The following is a 21,327-nucleotide window of genomic DNA, read 5'->3' on the forward strand; positions in this document are numbered from 1 at the left end:
AGTGTTTCATACAAGGAGCAGAGTTTCCATTTGAAACTTATCTTGATTACTGGCCTTCTTCCTCCTGCTGAGCGGTCCTTTTAGACCCTGTCCATCACCCTACGCTTTAAGCTAGTCAAAAAAATAGGAATTGTGGTGTCTTTGGGAGATGTAACCTCCAGTGAGGCGGAGAAGGAGGAGGAGACGACAGGAAGAAGGGCAGATCGGGAGACCCAGGATACACTGGTGGGGCATGAAGATGACAGAGGCTCACCAGGCTTAGAGGGTGATGAAGCTGCCAGATATCCTCAATGGAGGTGTAGAAAGTTTTATGCAGCCCCTTGAGTATATTGGCAGAGACTGAGCTATCTGCAGATGTCCGAAACACAATGCAAGAGGAGGCTCAGGCTCTCAAAAGCCACACTCACATCACTCTGTGATATGCTTGCGTTGGAGGTGGGGGGGGGGGGCACCTGATGCCTTACCTCTAAAGGTCACAGTTGCGCTCAACTGGGCCACAGGGCCCTTTCAGGCAGCATGTGGAGACCTCATTGGCACACCACTGCATCAAGGTCTTTGGTCTTCACTGATGCAATGTTTTGAAGGACAGGGAATTACATCTCCTTCACACTGCACGACCAGAGTCAACTGGATAGAGCAAGAAGGTTTGTGGCGATTACAAGTACAGGGAGCCATTGACTGCACACACATCATCATGAAGGTTCCTGCTGGACAGCCCTGCGCCTTTATTAGGAGGATGGGCTTCCAGTCATTGAACATCCAGCTGGTCTGCGATCATCATCGATGGATCATGCAGGTATGTGCCAGGTACCCAGACAGCCGCCATGACTCCTTCATTTTGCGTAACTCACAGGTGCCAGACCTATTCAGCAGCCCTAATGCCCTAGATAGATGGCTTCTGGGCGACAAGGGATACCCATTGAAGAGGTGGTTCATGACACCATGGTTCATGAAGGCAGCCAGAACAGACATGGAGAAGAGATACAAAGGCACCCATGGAAGCACCACAGCCATCATCGAGCAGACCATCGGCCTATTTAAATGAGCTTCAGGTGCTCTGATAGATCAGCAGGGGCATTTCAGTACACTCCATCATGCATGCCCCTCATGGTCGTGGTGTGCTGCACCATCCATAACCTCGCTATCCAAAGAGGGGATGCCGCAGAGGATGAGGGCGAGGACGAGGTGAGGGTACACAGTGATGCTTAGGTGGAAGATCCTGGATGTGATCGCATGGATGGGCGTGACATCAGGGATGCCTTGATATGGCAGAGGTTTCAATAGCTTCTGAAGTCCCGGCATCAAAGATGTGTGCATTGTAACCATCCAAACATTATTCCACGTGGAATGTGAGACTCATGTCACCGTCCTGTCAACACACTTACCTTTGACATTAGATGAATCCTTCCACTGCATTGAACTATTAAAACTATCTGTCTCCTGAAAGTTCCACAGCCACAAATATTATAAAAACATCAACATGACGAACTATGAGGTCAGCGTTCATTTACAAACTTATTATGGCACTTAATATTCACTGGCATAAGAAAAGCACCCACGTGACCCACTTGGTGACAACTGTTGAGTTTTTTGACACATTTCCAAGTGCTCAGGCGCAGTGCTCCCCACCTCGCTTGCTACTGCATCAGATCTACTACCTCCTTTGCCCTGGATGACTTCAGCAGGTATCCTCTGATGCTTGCTGGAGTCATCCAGGCCTTGAGGCCTTGAGTGGCCCACTGTGTTAGAAGACTCCTGTCGAGGGTCTTCTGTTGCTAAGGCACTGGACAAGGACTGTGTCAATGGTGGATGGACAGAGGAGATGCTGCCTCCATCAGGAGAGCCCTGAGAGGTGTTTCCATGTGGCGGCAGCTGCTGCTCATCCTCCGCCATTAGGTCCTCCCTGCCTTCTCGTGGGGTTACAAGACGTGGGTCTGTGCCCATGCTCCCAGTCCCCCTGTTGCCCTGGCTCTGGGCCCCTGAACTCAAAGCCAGGGCAATGGAGTACAGGTCACACATCCTGACAATATGCTCAGTTTGACCCTTTTGGACCGATTTCTACTCTTCCCACCAGATTGCATGAGTTGATCCCGTCAGTTTGAAACTGCACAATGGAGGGCTCACAGGGAGTCATCATTAAATCAAGGGGCTGGTTTGACCCTTTTCCCCCACCTCCCCCCTCACTTTAATGGCTCTGACATCGCAAGAGGGAAACATGCAACAACTGCATAACTCCAATATGCTAAGATGTGGAAAACATGTTAATGTTCAAAAAGAATGCCACCTCTGCTCATTGACAAACTTTAGACACATCAGATATCAAACAAATGCACTCACCTCAAAAGGCCTGCAAATCTTTACCATTCCAAAAAGCTACAGACACTGCCTCATGTCAGGGGGTCCTTTAAATTACAGGTTGTGATCTCATTCAGGGTCGACGGCCTCAGAGACTGGGCATCCCAGCCTCCAAGATTGATTGGGCAGCATGCACACCACCTGCAGGCCTCAAACCCAGCCTCCACTCGCAATTGGATCAACTTGTGCTTGTTGGGGCACATTTCATTGGTGAGCCTGGAAGTCAGAAGAATGCCCACTTGTGGGTGTAGGTCCCACCCCTTGTATTATTCAGCTCTTTATTTCAAAGTTATCTGTGGAACTCTTATAGAAGTTTGACAACTTTACCTGGGCATTCAGTTCTATTTGGAATTTTTCTTCCATGGTCACAGACTGCACCTTGGACTTTTTCAATTCACTTGTTAAATTGTCAATCTGTTATATAGAGTTTCTCTTATCTGCTCTCAAAGTCTTGATTTGTTCTTCCGTATTGTCCATCTCAACCTTCATGTCGTTCAGATTGGACCGAAGTTCATCAGTTTTGGTTGTTAATTCTGCTTTCAAGCATCTGTTCTGATAAATCAGCAAATACTTTCTCCTGTTCCAGGCATTTTACTAGAGACTTTTGGTATTTGAAGCTCCTCAAGCTTTAATTAAAGATTTATCTTTGTTGAATGTGCTTCTACAAGTTTGTCATTTAAGTGTTTCAAGTCCTCTTTCAAGTGCTCTACTTCCTGTCAGTGACATTCCAGTGTTCTCATCAGTTCTCGTTGTTCCTTTACAAACTCGCCTTTCACATTGGAAAGGTTCGTTCTCTACACTGATCTTTTTTTTTTAGCAGCGCATAATTCCTCTGAGTTAACCTTCAAGCTCAGATTCTGTAATTGCACTTCTGTTTATGAGACTCTTCATGCTCTTTTGTGAGAAGTTCCACTTGCTCTTGCCATTCTAGGTTCTTCATTTTCATCTCTTCATATATATCCTTGGAAATGTAATGCTTTCCTAAGTTCATTGTGCATTTTCAAAGGTATATACTCAGCTTGAACCTTGTGTTTCAAATCTTCCAATTCAGCTACAATGAAGCTGGTTAAGTATTAGGATTACTTCTTCCACAACTTCACCAAATCAGTATAAAAAGGTATTAATCTGGGATTTTTCTGATTTTCTACTCAGACCGGATGTACTCCAGTAGTTTAGAGATTCTCTTCTCAAGAACGCCACATTTCCTGTTAGGTTTAGCTCTTGGATAAACCCAAACTGTTGTGGATTAATGGAATCCGGATGCATGGTTAAAGATTTAGTTAAAGTGTGGGTTCTGTGTTAAGAGCTTTCTGAATTTCAAGATGGCATTGCCATTCACTTGAAGACAAAGGGATTTCCCTTGTTTGCCAGTTTTGGTGGTCTCTGCTATAATGCTCAGCTTGAAAAAGAAATTCTCATCAATGGCTGCCTGGAACAGCAGAGTTCTCTTGCTCAGCATTTATGTTTAAAGTTGTGAATTCATCAAAAAGGCTTTTGCTTACCTTTAACTGGGTTCATAAGGTCGTGATTCCCCGAGACTATTCAATTCATTATTTATAATTTTTTTCAACTCAGGATTGGGTCTTTAGTGATGTGTTTTTTCAAGCTGCAGTTCTGACTTGAAATTTTTAAAGATTTCAGAGACTTAGCTCACCCTTGCTAGGCCTGCTTGCTCTGGGATTTGAAGCTGTACTTCCAAAGGAGATGCAATGCAATCTTCTGCTGCAGTAAGGAATTTTAATCCCTGCCTTCAGCTTCAAAGACCTTCTTTCGAGACTTTTTCTTCTTGGTGATTTTTCCTCTGCACCTATGCTTCTGGAGCTTCTTTCCAGGTCAGACTGCTTTGCTGAAATTTTTTCTCAGTCTTGCATTATTTTAGTTTTTCCCTGCATTTTCTGCAACATCTTGGATTTTTCCATAAGCTGCGATCATGTTGTAGGGTGTTGATTAGAGTTTTATAGGTCTGAAGAAGTCTTTGCAGTCATACATATCTCAACTGTAAGTCTTTATTGACTCCTGGAACTATTTACAAACATACAGGACAGGGTAGAAGCTAAGATCTGTCTCCATGCTTGCTGATGCACATGGCCGTGTCCAACACTCAACTGACTCTAAGTGTGGGTCATGTGCTCGCTTACATCACTGTGTGGGCAGTATTATATTCAGTCCCACATTAACCCTATATGCGCCACACCCTTATACTACAATCCTCTTCTGCAAAGAAAAAAGAGTGGCAAAGGAGAAATCCAGCATTCATTTGCAACACTACTCTTACTTTAAATTCTTGATAAAAGCAGCAAGTAATATTAATTTCTGATAGTTCAACATTAAAATCAAATGTAAGTCATTTGTAGTCTTCAGTCTTGCAAAAACGTTATGGAGCACCCAAGGGTAGGAAACATGGCATGCGGGGTGGCAGAATTAGGCAGAATTTTAATTTCTGGACAGTGTGTTGAGCTGCAGTGATAAAGTCAGCAGGGTGCTTGTGATGTGTCGGGCCTCATGCCTGCATGTGGCAGGTTCATAATTGTAATTCATTTCTATGGCTCAATCCTCATCAACATTATAACTTTTTAAATGATGACCTACCTTCAAGATAAAGTCAGTGTACACAAGAATCTTATGGCACCCAGTTCACGTTCGTTTAAAGGTGGCAAGCATCAGATGGTTTTGTGCAGTTGTGTCTGAGGTCAGTGGTTTTCCTTGTTGAATTCTGTAGCACAAGGGAGGTGAGCAGGAGAATGACCTTAAGACCATAAGACATAGGAGCAGAAATTAGGCCATTCGGCCCATCGAGTCTGCTCTGCCATTCAATCATGGCTGATAAGTTTCTCAACCCCATTCTTCCACCTTCTCCCTGTAATCTTTGATCCCCCTACCAATCAAAAACCTATCTATCTCAGTCTTAAATACACTCAATGACCTGGCCTCCACAGCTTTCTGCGGCAATGAATTCCATAGATTCACCACTCTCTGGCTAAAGAAGTTTCTCCTCATCTCTGTTCTAAAAGGTCTTCCCTTAACTCTGAGGTCCTAGTCTCTCCTACAAATGGAAACACCTTCCCCACGTCCACTGTATCCAGGCCTTTCAGTATTCTGTAAGTTTCAATCAGATCCCCCCTCATCCTTCTAAACTCCTTCGAGTATAGACCCAGAGTCCTCAAATATTCCTCATATGTTAAGCCTTTCATTCCTGGGATCATTCTCATGAACCTCCTCTGGTCCCTCTCCAGGGCCAGCACATCCTTCCTGAGATACGGGGCCCAAAATTGCTCACAATATTCTAAATGTGGTCTGACCAAAGCCTTATAAAGCCTCAGCAGCACATCCCTGCTTTTATATTCTAGTCCTCTCGAAATAAATGCCAACATTGCATTTGCCTTCCTAACTACTGACTCAACCTGCAAGTTAACCTTAAGAGAATCTTGGGCTAGGACTCCCAAGTCCCTTTGCACTCCAGATTTCTGATTTCTCTCCCCGTTTAGAAAATAGTCTATGCTCTATTCTTCCTATCAAAGTGCATGACCTCACACTTCCCCACTTTGTATTCCATCTGCCACTTCTTTGCCCATTCTCCTAACCTGTCCAAATCCTTCTGCAGCCTCCCCGCCTCCTCAATACTACCTGTCCCTCCACCTACCTTTGTATCATCTGCAAATTTAGCCAGGATGCCCTCAGTTCCTTCATCTAGATCATTAATGTATAAAGTGAAAAGTTGTGGTCCCAACACTGAACCCTGCGGAACTCCACTAGTCACCGGCCGCCATCCTGAAAAGGACACCCTTATCCCCACTCTGCCTCCTGCCAGACAGCCAATCTTCTATCCATGCTAGTCCCTTGCCTCTAACACCATGGGCTCTTATCTTACTGAGCAGCCTCCTGTGCAGCATCTTGTCAAAGGCCTTCTGGAAGTCCAAGTAGATAACATCCATTGGCTCTCCTTTGTCTAACCTACTCGTTACCTCCTCAAAGAATTCTAACGGATTTGTCAGGTATGACCTCCCCTTGATGAAACCGTGCTGACTTTGCCCAATTTTACCATGCACTTCCAAGTATTCTGAAATCTCATCCTTAATAATGGACTCTAAAATCTTACCAACGACCGAGGTCAGGCTAATCGACCTGTAATTTCCCGTCTTTTGCCTCACTCCCTTCTTAAACAGGGGGGTTACATTAGCGATTTTCCAGTCCTTTGGGACCTTCCCTGACTCCAGTGATTCCTGAAAGATTGCCACTATTGCCTCTACTATGGCAGCTTGCATGGAGGCTCAGGACGACCAACTGTGAGTCAAGGGCGAGGGTAGAAAGGTTGCCGTTCGGGTGCATGGAGGAAAGGATCCAAGAGAGGACTAAAGGTGTGGTCGTGAGCATGGAGGAGTGGAGCAGGAATAAGCGCCTAGCATGCTGGGTGTGGTGAGGAGTTCTGATGGGGATAGTCAGTCAAATTAAGAAAATGAGAGGTGTAAAGGGTAACGTCAGTACTATCCACATGTGGATCCATCTCAGAATCTTCACAGGGCTTTAAGTTTAGCCACAACATTTCAGTTACCCCCGCTGAGAGTGATTTCAGACAATGTCCTTTACAATACATAGAAGGGAGGACCAGCTGAGCCTGCAAGTTCGGCCACATCCCATAGAGTAGTGAGTACAGCACTAAACACTAACATGAACACTCAATAATGAATAAACAAAAAAATTGTTTCTCCCACAATAAAGGAAATGTCCTTACCTCTACTGTAACCATCAATGTGTGCAACCATGAAGCATGTCAGTACATTTAGCTCTCTAAGATATAATGATAACAAATAACAAATGATGCGCACATGAACAAAGTGAAACCAATACAATGCGAAATACTTATAAGTGATATTTGATTTTTTAAAAAACCGTGCCACCTTTGTGCTCTGAATAGGCCTTATGCTAATAGCCATGGATTTGGGCAGGAAAGTTGTGGTCATAATGGAGAGTCTGTTTGACTAGGAGAATCTTTTGTAGCCTGTTCGTATTTGCAGCATTGTCAGCTGACCACTGAAAGACTTCCCCTGCAGTGGAATCACACGTGTCTCCCCTCCATGACACAGGCAATTTAAATTCTAATTGTAATTGCATGGGAAACAGGAAAAAAACAAGAGAGTGGAAGTGGTGCAGACTTCCAATTCCATCATCAGATGGCACGCCACCAATAATATTGTATTCCATGATCTTTTCTCTTCATTATGCTTCCCTACCTCTATGAAATTGTATTTGTCTCATTCGTACCCCTGATATAAGAGCAGTGCTTTCTGAGGCAGAAACCCAATAAAAACACAGGGAAATTATGTTACTTATTGAGTCCACCGACATGCAGTGGGTCAGGCAAATTCAGGTTATGCTGAGATTAACAGAGCAGCCTTTAGGCAATGGACTATTGGCTTCCCTGGTTCCTTTTCCCTTCTAGGAGCTGGAAAATGTTAGGGATTGGAGACCTGCTAAGGATGTAAGATTCTTGGATGCTCCCTGGGAATTGTGAGCAGACCTGCAGGATGTGTTTGTGGTGATCACACACCAGCTGAACACTCAGCGAATGGAAGCTCTTGTGGTTGAAGTAGTTGACTGCTTGTTGTCACAGAGATCCATGCACTATGTGAGTGCAGTCGACGGCCCCTGCACCTGTGGGAAACCTGAGATCTGGGCAAATTCCAGTGCTCTTGTTTCCTGGCTTTCCTGATCCCGAGCCAAATGTACAAAGTTCTGTACCTTCACGAAGATAGCATCTGTGATCTCCTCAGTACACTTGTGTCTGGAGGCTTGCGAGATTCCGCACAGGTCACCTGTGAAGCCCTGGAAGGAATTCATACAATGTTCACAATATAGCAGCAAATATATATTCAGTATCTACTGAAGATGGTAATGCATGCAAATGGAATTCCCAACATGGATCAGCAGGAAACCCAGGAAACTGAAGATGAGTGGATGGAACTTTCAAGTCCTGCCAGTGATGGGTTTCGTGGCAAGAGGGAGTGGAAAATTCAGAGAAGACAAAAATTGGAATTCCACCATTGGGAAATAAATTCGGAATTTTCTCCCTCAACACTTTCATGGTGGGCTGATGGCGGGTTGGGTTCCCTGCTGATCCATGTCGGGAATTCCATTTGCATGCATTACCACATCATGAATCCTCATTAAAAACGCTACTCACTGGAATCACACTCCCCCTCCTGATTACATGCCACGCCAGAGAGAAATTAGTCCAGTCCAAATCATAATCGGATATATGTGGCATGCAGCTGTCCACCCTCATTTTGCTCGTGACTTTGAGGTGAGTGCAATATTCAAAGCCTACTGGCAACAGTGCTGCTCTGGTTACTCACCAATACCTGTGAGGCACCACACTGGTGAGGCTGTAGGGTTGGTCTGCTCATGGTGGTTGCCTCCACAGCACTCAGTGTGTGTTGCAGGTCTCAGGAAAAGCTGCACTTTGAAACAGAGAACAGCATTGTGACCGGGGTGAGGATAATAGGGCGCATGATGATAGAGGCATAGAGGACAATAGGGGATGGTGGGGTTGGAGAGGGAGGGAAGGATGGCAGAGACATGAGGACACTGAGGTATGGTGGGGTTGGAGATGGGGGACAACAGCAGGTAGAGGGGAGACCGAGGGTGAGGAAGCTGGAACCTGACATGGAAGACACAGAAGTAGGAATCGAAATGCATGAACGGGAGAGAATGGGCACAGACTCTGGAATAAGAGGAGTGGTGGGGGGTTGTGTTAGTGTGGCAAAAGAGGGATGGATGGCACAAATACTCATGGAGGTGGTGGGGGGGGGAGATTGCATATGAGGTATGGGTAACACAGAGACTCATGGAGTGGAGGGAAGGGAGACTGTGTTGTGATCAGTCATGAAGGAATGAGACAGCTCATTGAAAGACAGCCATAGTCCCTGATCTGGGGCCAAGAGTTCAGAGTGAGAGAATAAAGGCAGTCCTGGGGCTTTTTTTTTTATTTGTTCATGGGATGTAGGCGTTGCTGGCTAGGTCAACATTTATTGCCCATCCCTAATTGCCCTTGAGAAGGTGGTAGTGAGCTGCCTTCTTGAACTGCTGCAGTCCAAGGGGTGTAGGTACACCCACAGTGCTGTTAGGGATGGAGTTCCAGGATATTGGCCCAGCGACAACAAAGAAACGGTGGTATATTTCCAAGTCAGGGTGGTGAGAGGCTTGGGGGGGTATCTTGCAGGTGGTGGTGTTCCCATGTCTGCTACCCTTGCCTTTGTAGATGGATGCGATCTTGGGTTTGGAAGGTGCTGTCTAATGAGGCTTGATGATCTCCTTCAGTACATCTTGTAGATGGTACACACTGCTGCCATTGTATGTTGGTGGTGGAGGAAGTGAATGTTTGTGAATGGGGTGCCAATCAAACGGATTGCTTTGTCCTGGATGGTGTCAAGCTTCTTGAGTGTTGTTGGAGCTGTACTAATCCAGGCAATTGAAGAGTATTCCACCGCACTTCTGACTTGTGCCTTGTAGATGGTAGACAGGCTTTGGGGAGTCAGGAGGTGAGTTAATTGCCACAGGATTCTTAGCCTCTGATCTGTTCTTGTGGCCACAGTATTTGTGTGGCTAGTCCTGTTCAGCTTCTGGTGAATGGTAACTTCCAGGATGTTGATAGTGGGAGATTCAGAGATGAATGCCATTGAATTTCACTGATTCTCTCCTGCTGGAGATGGTCATTGCTTGCCTGGCACTTGCATGGCATGAATATTACATGCCACTTGTCAGCCCAAGCCTGGATATTATCTAGGTCTTGCTGCATTTCGACACAGTCTGCTTCAGTATCTGAGGAGTTGTGAATGGTGCTGAACATGAAGCAGCTGAAGATTGTTGGGCCAAGGACATTACCCTGAGGAACTCTTGCAGTGATGTCCTGGAACTGAGATGATTGACCTCCGATAACCACAGCCATCTTCCTTTGTGCTAGGTGTGACTCCAACCAGCGGAGAGTTTTCCCCGATTCCCATTCCTCCAATTGTGCCAGGGCTCCTTGATGCCACATTTGGTCAAATGCTGCCTCGATGTCAAGGGCAGTGATCCTCACTTGTTTGGAGTCTTGAACACACTTCCTGAAAGGTTGGTAGAGGCAGGTTCGATCAAGGTATTCAAAAGGGAATTGGATTGCTATTTGAAAAGAAAGAATGTGCAAGTTTACAGGGATAAAGCAGGGCTGTGTGACTAGGTGGAATGCTCTTTCAGAGAGACAGCACAGACTCAATGGGCTGAATAGCCTCTTCTTCACAGTAAAGATGTGGTGATACCTCAACTAGTGGACGAGGGGACCTAACCTTAAAATTAGAGCTAGGAGGGAAATTTGAAAACACCTTTTCACACAATTAATGATTTTAAATCTGAGATTCATAGATTTTTGTTAGTTGAGAGTATGAAGGGATATGAAGCCAAAGCTGGTGCATGGAGTTAAGATAACGATCGATTTCACAGAACAGACTTGAAGGCCCTGAATGGAATGCTCCTGCTCCTATTTTCCTATGTTTATTGAAGAACCCTAGATAATTCCCCATCAAGTAGGTAAACAGATTTTTAATCAATTAGAACTTCCAAACAACCAGAACACCCATCAATGGATGGTGAATCCTCTGATGCCTGTTTGAAAATAAAACATCCAATATTTTGTAAAAGATCTACAATTTGAATAACTATAGCTCAAACAGGTACAGGGCTTTGAACTTGGCAACTGATTGTGCATTCTACAGTTCTTCTTGGGAATCGTTAGCTAAAATGCATTTTCAAAATTACAGAGTGTTCAGCTCGTTAAAATTTCATATGTCAGGGTATGGAACTTCTCAGGAGTCAGTGCTGGATAGTTCCTGGAATTCATCACAGATAATAGCAGTAATGTGAGATTTATATATCTAAAAATAAAATTTACCGCAACAATAATAATTCTGCAATTCAGTCAGCAATGATAAATAGCGTATTTGTTGAATTTATCTATAGATAGGTTGTGGGCACAACTTGATGTTATTGTTGAATCCCATCCAGTCCAAGGCATATACTCAGAATAATTTCCCATGTAACTGGATCCCTCATGAAAACCCAACCTAAGGCCAGGATTTTCCATGCCCGCCACTGGCGGGCATGTTCGGACAATGGCATGAAACCAGTTTGCGATCATCCACTCAGGCCATCGATAACAGGCCGCATTTCCTGCCATCAGATGTTGGAAACCTCATTTTAATACATCTGCATATCATTATTACGCCAGCTCGTCAGAATCGTTCCCCACCCCCCCACCATCTCCACCACCAGATCATCCACCCACGTCGATGGGAAAACATGCTGATGTGTTTCACAACAGCACATAAGTGATGTGCACCTGGTGGGCTGCAGTCATCAGCGCCAGGCTTCACATACAACTTTTAGGGGGGCTCCAGGCAAGCTTCTACCTACCAGATCAGCCATATGTGGGTGGCTTTTCAATGGCTGCAGAGATAGGGCTTGCTTGGCGAAAGGGGAGAAGTGACCTCAGGCAAGGGAGGAGGCTGCAGGATGAGAGCTGTACTGGGGAAGGAGGGTATCCCAGGGTGTGTGTGGTGGCATAGTCAAGTGGCCTCAAGGTAGTGAAGGCAAGAGGAGATGAGGCCAGATGGACATTTGAGGATATGTGTGTGAGAATGGGTGGTGATGTCCCTTGAGTTGGCAGTGAGTGAGATGCTAGTGAATGTGTAAAGGCTTGAGTGTGTGAGTTTAGAGTGATGAGACAGTAGCCTTACCCTGGCTGTACGGATGAGATCACCCATTCTCTATCTGCATTGGATGGTCAATCTCTCCTGTGCAGCACTGGCACTGATCACCACTGCCACTGCCTCCCAAGCCTGGTTGGTCACAGAACTACCTATCCTGTGGCCAGAGCGGGGGTAGAGAACATCGCAGTGGGCCTCCACAGAGTCCAAAAGGTGTTCCAGTGATGCATCACTAAACCTGGGGGCGGCAGTCTTTTTGCCTTTTGTGGGCATCTTCCCTTCAATAGTCCTCAGCTGGAAGCACTGAGATGTGTGCGCGCACCTGGACTTTAAATATGGTGCCCAGCATGATGAAGTGGTGAGGTGATGGTGTGGCAGGCAATTGAGAGCCCACCCACCATTGAAATGGCATGTTGTCCAGGAATGCAAAACTAATGCAGCGGATTTGGGACGAAACAACATGAAAATCTACCATTGCAGCTGGCGAGTACTTGATTTTATCCAAATGCTGTGAGAAGACATATTTAGCACATTTAAAGTTGTAGTTCAACAACCACTAATAAAAACAGTGAGGATATTTGCAACTGTGGCTCGCCTTCCCATTTTAAAATTACATTTTCAGTCTTCTACATTTACAGGTTGTTAATTCAAGAAACCATACCACATTTTCAGGACATTGGCCACGGAATATTCGGCTCCACTTCACCTCTGCAGAAGTAGGAGGGCCTCAAAATGATGGGGAGCTGCTTATGCCAGGGCCCATCTGCTGTTTTAAGCTGGACTGCACACTACTAGGGACATAAAATACCAGCAAAATACTGCAGATGCTGGAGATCTGAAGTAAAAACAGAAAGTGCTGGGAAAACTCAGCAGGTCTGGCAGCATCTGTGGAGAGAGAAACAGAGTTAACATTTCCAGTCCAAGATGACTCTTGTTTGGAACTGGAATTCGTATTGGACTAGAAATGTTAACTGTTTCTCTCTCTACAGATACTGTCAGAGCGGCTGAGCTTTTCCAGAACATTCTGTTTTTATTACTACTGTGGACGTGTTATTTATTACTACTGTGACGTGTACGGATCGGAAGCTTTCGTAGTGGGCAGATTTTGACATCAACAGTCTCTCGGGTTGATTTGATGCACATTCTGCATATTTGCACTACACATATGCAGTGTGACAGAGACCCCGGACAGCGGGAGAGGGGAGTTTATCATTTTCTGCTTAACCAATGAAGCAGGATGTGAGTACGTGGCTTTGCCAGGGTGCCAGGCTTCGCAATGGTACAGGGAGCTATTGACTGCAGGCATGAAACTCTGCAGGTCCTTTTGTAAATTCAAAGCCTAACACTCCACTAACGTTCAATTGGGTGTGACCGTACCCAGTTCAGCGTGTCGGTGAATGCCTACTAACTTGGCTGCAAACATATCTTTATCCTGAGGCAGTCTGCCAATTGTGCCATCTTCAGGCCAACATGAAGAATTAGAGGCTGGCTTCTTGGAGACAAGGGGTTCCCTCAGTACACAAGGTTCATTATTTCCCTCTCTTCTTGACCATGGAAGGACAACAAACCTACAATGAGAGCCATGCTGCCACCAGACATTCTCCAGCAATGATTCCACAGGAGAAGCCCTGTATTACTCACCGGAGTGTGTCCCCCCCAGGCTATGATCTTCACAACATTGTATTTCACACAGAGATCACCTCAGGAGGAGGAGGCAGAAGGGGAAGAACAGGAGGCAGGGGGTAGACATTCAGGACCGCTCCCCTCCAGATGGCTATCCATGTGCTGCCCTTTCCCTCTGGCCTGACTGCAGCTTACTTGTGCCTTGCGACTCAGTAATTGCTGATCCCAACTCTACACTACCCGATATTGCGGGCTTGTCCAGCCCGCCGGCGGGATGTAGCCCACGAAGCCCCTGCGCCCCACAGTGTGGGCCCCGGAGGCAGTTTTCAAAACGCCAGTAAGTGGAGTGGAAGATTCTGGAAGAAACGGCTCCTCCAATCACAGGCTGGTCCTCTCCCTCGTTTGCTGCTGATAGGCTCACGTCAGCAGCCATTGTGGGAGTGAAGCAGCAGCAACAAGTGCGCTCCTCAGAAAGGAGGCGGAGCGGAACGGGGCGGGGCAGAGAGAAAGGCCGACTGCCCGGCCGGGCCAGGACTTGGAGGAAGATGGTGTCGGCACGAAGAGGCTGGATGCGATGGTTCGGGCGGGATGGTGAGCGTGAAAAGGTTCATAGCTCGGTGGTGTGGGATACAAAGAAAGAAAGGGTGTGAGCGTGAGAGAGAGTGAGTAGGTGTGGGAGAGAGGGAGGGAGAGTGAGTGAGCAGGAGAGAGTGTGAATGGGGGAGCAAGAGAGTGAGTAGGTGTGGGAGAGAGGGAGGGAGAGTGAGTGAGCAGGAGAGAGTGTGGATGGGGGAGCAAGAGACTGAATGAGTGCAAGGGAATGAGTGTACGAGGGAATAAGTGAGTGCGAGAGTGTGTGAGTGTGGGAGAGACTGAGTGAGTGGGAGCAAGACGGAGTGAGTGAGAGAGGGTGAGTGTGGGAGCTAGAGTGAGTGTGGGAGCTAGAGTGAGTGAATGTGGGAGCTAGAGAGTGAGTGTGGGAGCGAGAGACTGTGAGTGAGTGTGGGAGAGAGAGAGAGTGAGTGTGGGAGAGAGTGAGTGAATGAGTTTGGGAGCGAGAGTCTGAGTGTGGTAGAAAATGAGTGAGTGTATGGGGGAGAGAGAGTGAGTTTGGGAGAAAGAGTGAGTGACTGCGGTAGAGAGAGACAGCGAGTGACTGGGAGAGAAAGGGATTGTGAGTGTGGGAGAGAGAGTGCGTTAGGGAGTGCAGGAGAGAAAGAGAGTGTGTGGGAGAGAGAGTGAGTGAGTGTGTGTGTGAGGGAGTGTGGGAGAGAAAGAGGGAGTGTGGGAGAGAAAGAGTGAGGGAGAGAGTTAGTGGGTGTGGGACAGAGAGAGACCGAGTGAATGTGGGAGAGAGAGAGAGCGCGAGTGACTGCGGGAGAGAGAAACAGAGCGAGTGACTGGGAGAGAAAGAGACGGTGAGTGCAGGAGAAAGAGTGCATTAGGCAGTGTGGGAGAGAGAGTACGTTAGGGAGTGTGGGAGAGAGAAAGTGAGTTTGTGTGGGAGAGAGAGTGTGTGTGTATGTGGGAGGGAGTAAGGGAGAGAAAGAGGGAGTGTGGGGGAGAAAGAGAGTGATGAGGGAGAGTTAGTGGGTGTAGGAGAGAGAGAGATTGAGTGTGTGTGTGTGTGTGAGAGAGAGAGAGCACGAGTGTGTGGGAGAGAAAGAGTGAGTGTGTGTGGGAAAGAGAGAGAGTGAGTGAGTGTGTGTGTGGGAGAGAGAGAGTGAGTAAGTGTGTGGGAGAGAGAGCGATTGAATGTGTGTGGGATGGAAAATTCTGCCCGAGGCACTGATAAAGTAAATCATAGGGCAGAATTTTTCATCCCATGGGTGGACGTGTGCTTCATCTCTGTTCAGGGCTTTATTCTTAGCATTTCCAAGCCTTATTTCGAGACTCATTGCTGTCTGCCAGGCCCCCGGAGGATTCAGACTGTGTGGACTCTTCCAGGTGTCAGATAGCCTTCCCTCACTCTGGTAATGGGGATTGTGGTCTCCGCTGGAGGCACCTCCTCTGAGGAAGTGAGGGGCAGAAGGGGGAGGAGGCTAGGTGTCCCAATGCAGCTTCCAGGGGAGGGACCTGAGGGAGGAGAGATGCAGGCACAAGGGGGGCAGGGCCATCAGAAAGTCCAAGGTGGAAGGGGCCATAGAAGGTGCCACTATCCTGCTTCCAGGGTTTACAGACAGCAATTCAGCTACCTCAATATGTCTGAGGTGCAATGCCAAAGGAGGCTCTGCTTCATAAGGAAGACCATGACCTCCATTTGTAAAATGATTGGGTCTGAGATCAGTTCCAACTGTGTGGGTGGACTCCTCATGCCAGTGGCTCTGAAGATCACAATGGCCCTCAACTTTCTTGCTTCTGGCTCTTTCAAGGGGTCAGTGGGGGATCTGTGTGGAGTCTCCCAATCAGATGTCCACAGTTGTGTCAAGCTGGTGACAGAAACTATGTTCAGGTGGGTACTGACCTTTATTCTTTATCATACAGATGAGGCCAGCCAGGCTGAGTGAGCCAGAGGCTTTACAGCGGTTGCTGTGTCCCCCTGCATCTAGAGTGCCGTCGACTGCACACATGTGGCCATCAGGGCACCAGTGGGTCAGACAGATGCCTTCATTAACAGGAAGTGATTTCACTTCATGAATGTGCAGATAGTGTGTGACCACAGGATGCAAATTCTGCAAATCTGTGCAAAGTACCCTGGCAGCTCCCATGACGAGTACATCCTGAGACACTCCCAGGTGCCAATGCTCTTCCAGTGCTCCAGCTCAACTGGATGGATGTTTGCTGGTTGACAGAGGTGGCTCTTGACGACTCTCTGCCACCCAAGAACAGAGGCAGAGAAGCGTTACAAGTCAAGTCATACCTCCACAAGGGCGATGGTATGGAGTACCATAGGTCTTCTCAAGATGCGTTTCTGATGCCTGGACCATTCAAATGGAGCACTGCAATACCCGCCAGAGCGGGTGTCCCTGATCCTGGTTGCATGCTCGCTCTCCACAATCTGGCACTGGTAAGGGAGGACCCAATGGAGGAAGGGGAACTTGACGGAGCTGCACAGGCCACAGATGATGAGTCCAGTAGTGAGTCTGAAGATGAACATGGTGAGGAGAATGCTGAGGGTGTGGAGGAGCAGCCTCCGTCATCTAGAGCACCCTGAGAGGAGGCGCAGAGATGACAGAGATGCAAACGTGAGGTCGCTCTGCATCTCTGAGCACCACTGATGGACAGGCACCTAGCTGGGATACTGGATGCTTCATCCATCTCCCACACTGACACTGACCACCTGAGGTCAGTGCCTGTGTGAGGGCTTGCGGGTCCAAGCGCAACCCCAGGAACTCCTCATTCTGTCTCTGGAGCTGCCTCTCCATGAGAGTCGCCACTCATTGGAGGAGGCAATGCATTTGCTCATGCTGGTCAACGCAGTGCTCATGCTCCGCATGCATTCCTCCATCATGGAGACCATGGCACGCAGACCGTCATGGATCTCCACCAGATCCTCCCGCACATCTCGTTGGATTTCCAGCATCTGCCACCTAATGGACGACTCCAGAGCCTCATCATCAGCCTTCGACTGAGTAGCGTTCTGTTCCCCAGCACTCCTCCGACTGCCGGCGCCGTGCGCAATCTCTGCTTCCTCTTGCACCTCAAGCGAATGTGAAGTACCCTCACCAATATGCACCGAGATACTAGCCGCCGATATAATGCCCACCAAGGTACTGGTATCGGCGCTGGTGGCTCCTTCAGACAGCGGGTGTGACGCAGGTGAAAATGATGCCCGATGGTCCTCTGGTATCAGGGTGACCCTTCGGGGTTTGCAGATCGGATGCCTGCTGGTGAACGTAAAGGGGAGAAGAAGGACATATCATTAAGTCATCACACTGTCACTGCCATACCAGGCACCCTGGTGGGACAATGGAGATCAGCATCATGGTGCCATCGTATTTTAATGATCAATGAGGACTCCAGGTTCAAGGCTCACATCAGTGAAGAGAATACACTAGAATGGTTCCACAGTCCGAAAGTCTCACCTCTCTGCACTGCGCTCTTACCTTATTCTGGTACCCCTGCCTCTCCAAGTGCCTGCCTGACCTGCCCTCCCACCTGCCGTTTGCAGCCACACTCGAGTCCATCGTTAAAACAGCAGGCAGAAGTCCTTCCCTGGCAGTCATTCTGGGGCTGCCTGGGCTGTTCTTAAACTGGCTGCTGGGTCGCCATTGGACTCGGCGGCTGGCAGGCCACTGCCCCCTTTTGGCTCTTCCCAGCCAGTGCTGAGCCACGTTTCATGCTGGACAGGCCTTAATTGCCTGCGTGAAATCTCGGGCGGCGGTCAGTTTCACAGCTGCTCCCTGGCCTGTCCACCATACCCGCCTGACAAGGGGAAAATCCTGCCCATAAGCTTATTATAGGTGGGTTTTCAAAAGTTACATAATAAAGCACCTCACATGAAGCTTACTAATCAAATTAAAGCAAATGATACTCGAGAATAGGGCAACATCAGTAGGTAGGTGGTTAAACGATAGAAAATAGAGTGATGGTTTATGGATGGACTGACGGAGTTTAAATAGTGATGTCTCCCAGATTCAGTGTTTGGACTGTTGCTCTTCTGTCTTAAACGCTGAACTTTACAAGACCATTATGTTTTGAAATGTACCTTTAACTCAAAGTAGAACAGAGATGTTACAATCTCCGTTGAGACCCAATTACTGTTAAGTAGAGATATGAATTTCCCAGCAACCAACACAAAGAAATTGCATAGCAAGATTTCACATTTTAACACTTTTACTGTACCAAAAATATTAAAATCAACCTTTACTAAAACATTATTTATTAGGTGACTAATACACTAAACTAAAGAAAATGTATTCTCTCATAACTTATAAACACAACCAAACTCTTCACGTCATTAGCATTACACTGCACCCTCAGCAGAAATGTAGTCTTGTGTTTAAAGTTCCAAGCTCCTCCCAGCTATAACAAGATCTCTTCTCCCTGCCCCACTAGGGTGAATCCTTTTAAACAAGGTCCCTTCACTCAATCTTCTGAGCATAATCAAATGGATTTCCAGCAGCAGGGCACTCTCTGGCAACTCATTGGTCTTTAATTCTTTACATTCCTCATTTCTTCAAACTGGGAATCCGTCCCCACCAGCAATCTTCTTGGTGGTTAACCCAAAATGAGTCTGTTTCTTCTGCTTGGCTTAGCAGCACCTGTTGTGGGTCTTCTTCGCCAAACCTCTGACTGACCTGTGAGTCCGTGACTCTGTACCCAACAAGGCCAACTGTCTCCTCCTTTGTGTCAAAGTACTAAAACTTGCACCTCACTTTCAATAAGTTTTGATATAAATTCCTGCCTTCATAACAAGCAGGTCATGGGGGTTTGTCTCCGGGCAGACTTAGTCTGAGGTCACATGGGCTTGACTCCAGGCAGATTTTATCGAAGGTCATATTCCCCTCCAAAGAAGACAGTTTAAAACATAACCATCTTATAGATCCCAGCATTCATAACAGAGACTTCAGGAAAGGAATGTATAAATGGCCCCCTTAAACAGCTCAACTTGGAGAGATGCCCATGTGATCTAGTTGCCATGGGGAGAGAAACTCACATAAACTCATTGAAGTGTGATGACCTTTGACCTGGAAGCAATAACAGTAAGGAAAAAATTAATTACCTTAAAATGTCTGTAATTGTTTTTTAAAATGTTTGAAAGGAACTCTTAAAAGTTTATATTAATTCTAATGGAATAAATTATAATTTGGGGGGAATAAGAATATACAGTTTTTGTTCATGCATAATAATTTCCTTAAGACTATGCTTGAGGAGTAACTTGGAAATGATAGGGAATGCTTTTTTTCTGTTTGGATAAATACCTTTGTAAACTGTGGCTTACCATACTCATGTGACCTCTGATGCCATTATATGTCAATAAAGGTTTAGGGCAATAGCCATTTTACATATTACATGGAACAATAAGGATGTCATCTAATCCCAATTTGCTTTTGTACATGAAGCTCTTGCCTTATTCTGCCAGGAACTCTAGCTGCTGGGATCGAGGGCACCTGACAGTAGCAGCAGGTTTAATGTGACACTTCTGTTTCCCATGTGTTTTTGGTCCCATTAATGCCCTATTTTTTAGCTCAAGTAGGACTTGGAAATCACCTCAAAAAAGCCCTAACAATGCTGTGAGGGGAAAAAAAAAGCCTCTTTGGTTCTGTTGGTAATTTTTGCCCTCACTTTAACAACTTGCTGGTCACAAGAAACAGTTTTCACTGACTTAGTTCATCAAAACTCCTCATTATTTGAAAAGCTTTGTCAAACAAGAACAAACTAAACACAAATAATACCCTATGGATGAATAAAGACATTGGGAAAAGTGGGGTTAGGGAAGAGACATCCAGTATCTCCAACATGGACTTGCATGGTTTGTTGCCTCTGCTGTTGCACATCAGCTGTGAGCTGAGGGAATGAAATCTCTTTTTGTATTAAGACAGAGTCGACAGAATCTGATATAAGATGATTGTATAGCAATGTTCATGCAGTTACTGAATGGAGCAGTTTGCAATCATTGCAATGCCACCAGCTTGATCTGCCTGCTTGAAAGCAGCAAGAGAAAATTAAAAACAAAAACAGAATTACCTGGAAAAATTCAGCAGGTCTGGCAGCATCGGTGGAGAAGAGCAAAGTTGATGTTTCAAGTCCAAATGACCCTTCAACAGAACTGAGTAAAATTAGGAGAGGGATGAAATATAAGCTCGTTTAAGGTGGGGGGAGTGGGGGGAGAGAGGTTGGGGGGGGTGGTGGTTGTAGGGACAAGCAAGCAGTGGTAGGAGCAGATAAAAGATGTCACATACAAAAGAACAAAGAGGTGTTGAAGGTGGTGATATTATCTAAGAGAATGTGCTAATTAAGAATGGATGGCAGGACACACAATGTACAGCTCTAGTGGGGATGGGGTGAAATAAGACTAACGGCCTAAGAGGTATAGATTTAAAAATAATGGAAATAGGTGGGAAAAGAAAAATCTATATAAATTATTGGAAAAAACAAAAGGGAGGGGGAAGAAATGGAAAGGGGGTAGGGATGCAGGAGGGAGTTCAAGATCTAAAGTTGTTGAATTCAATATTCAGTCCGGAAGGCTGTAAAGTGCCTAGTCGGAAGATGAGGTGCTGTTCTTCCAGTTTGCGTTGAGCTTCACTGGAACAATGCAGCAAGCCAAGGACAGACATGTGGGCAAGAGAGCAGGGTGGAGTGTTAAAATGGCAAGCGACAGGGAGGTTTGGGTCATTCTTGCGGACAGACCACAGGTGTTCTGCAAAGCGGTCGCCCAGTTTGCGTTTGGTCTCTCCAATGTAGAGAAAATTAAATTTAGTTAGCTCTTTTTGAATTGCAACAGTGGATGGTAAACTACCAGATGTTACAAATATCTGCAGCATCAGCCTGCAAAGCACCAGTAACATAAGCATTCATAGCCACAGTCACCTTCACATCACTGGCAACACTATCCTTATCCTGCTTTGAGGTTGACATTGTAGCTGCAGCAGTTGGCAGATTTCAGGCAAGATGTCTTATTGAAACTCAGGCATCTCACATGTTGTTCCTTGCTATGATTCAGGGAGGAGAG

The sequence above is a fragment of the Carcharodon carcharias genome, chromosome 12 (genome assembly GCF_017639515.1).
Source record: "Carcharodon carcharias isolate sCarCar2 chromosome 12, sCarCar2.pri, whole genome shotgun sequence".
NCBI lineage: Eukaryota > Metazoa > Chordata > Chondrichthyes > Lamniformes > Lamnidae > Carcharodon > Carcharodon carcharias.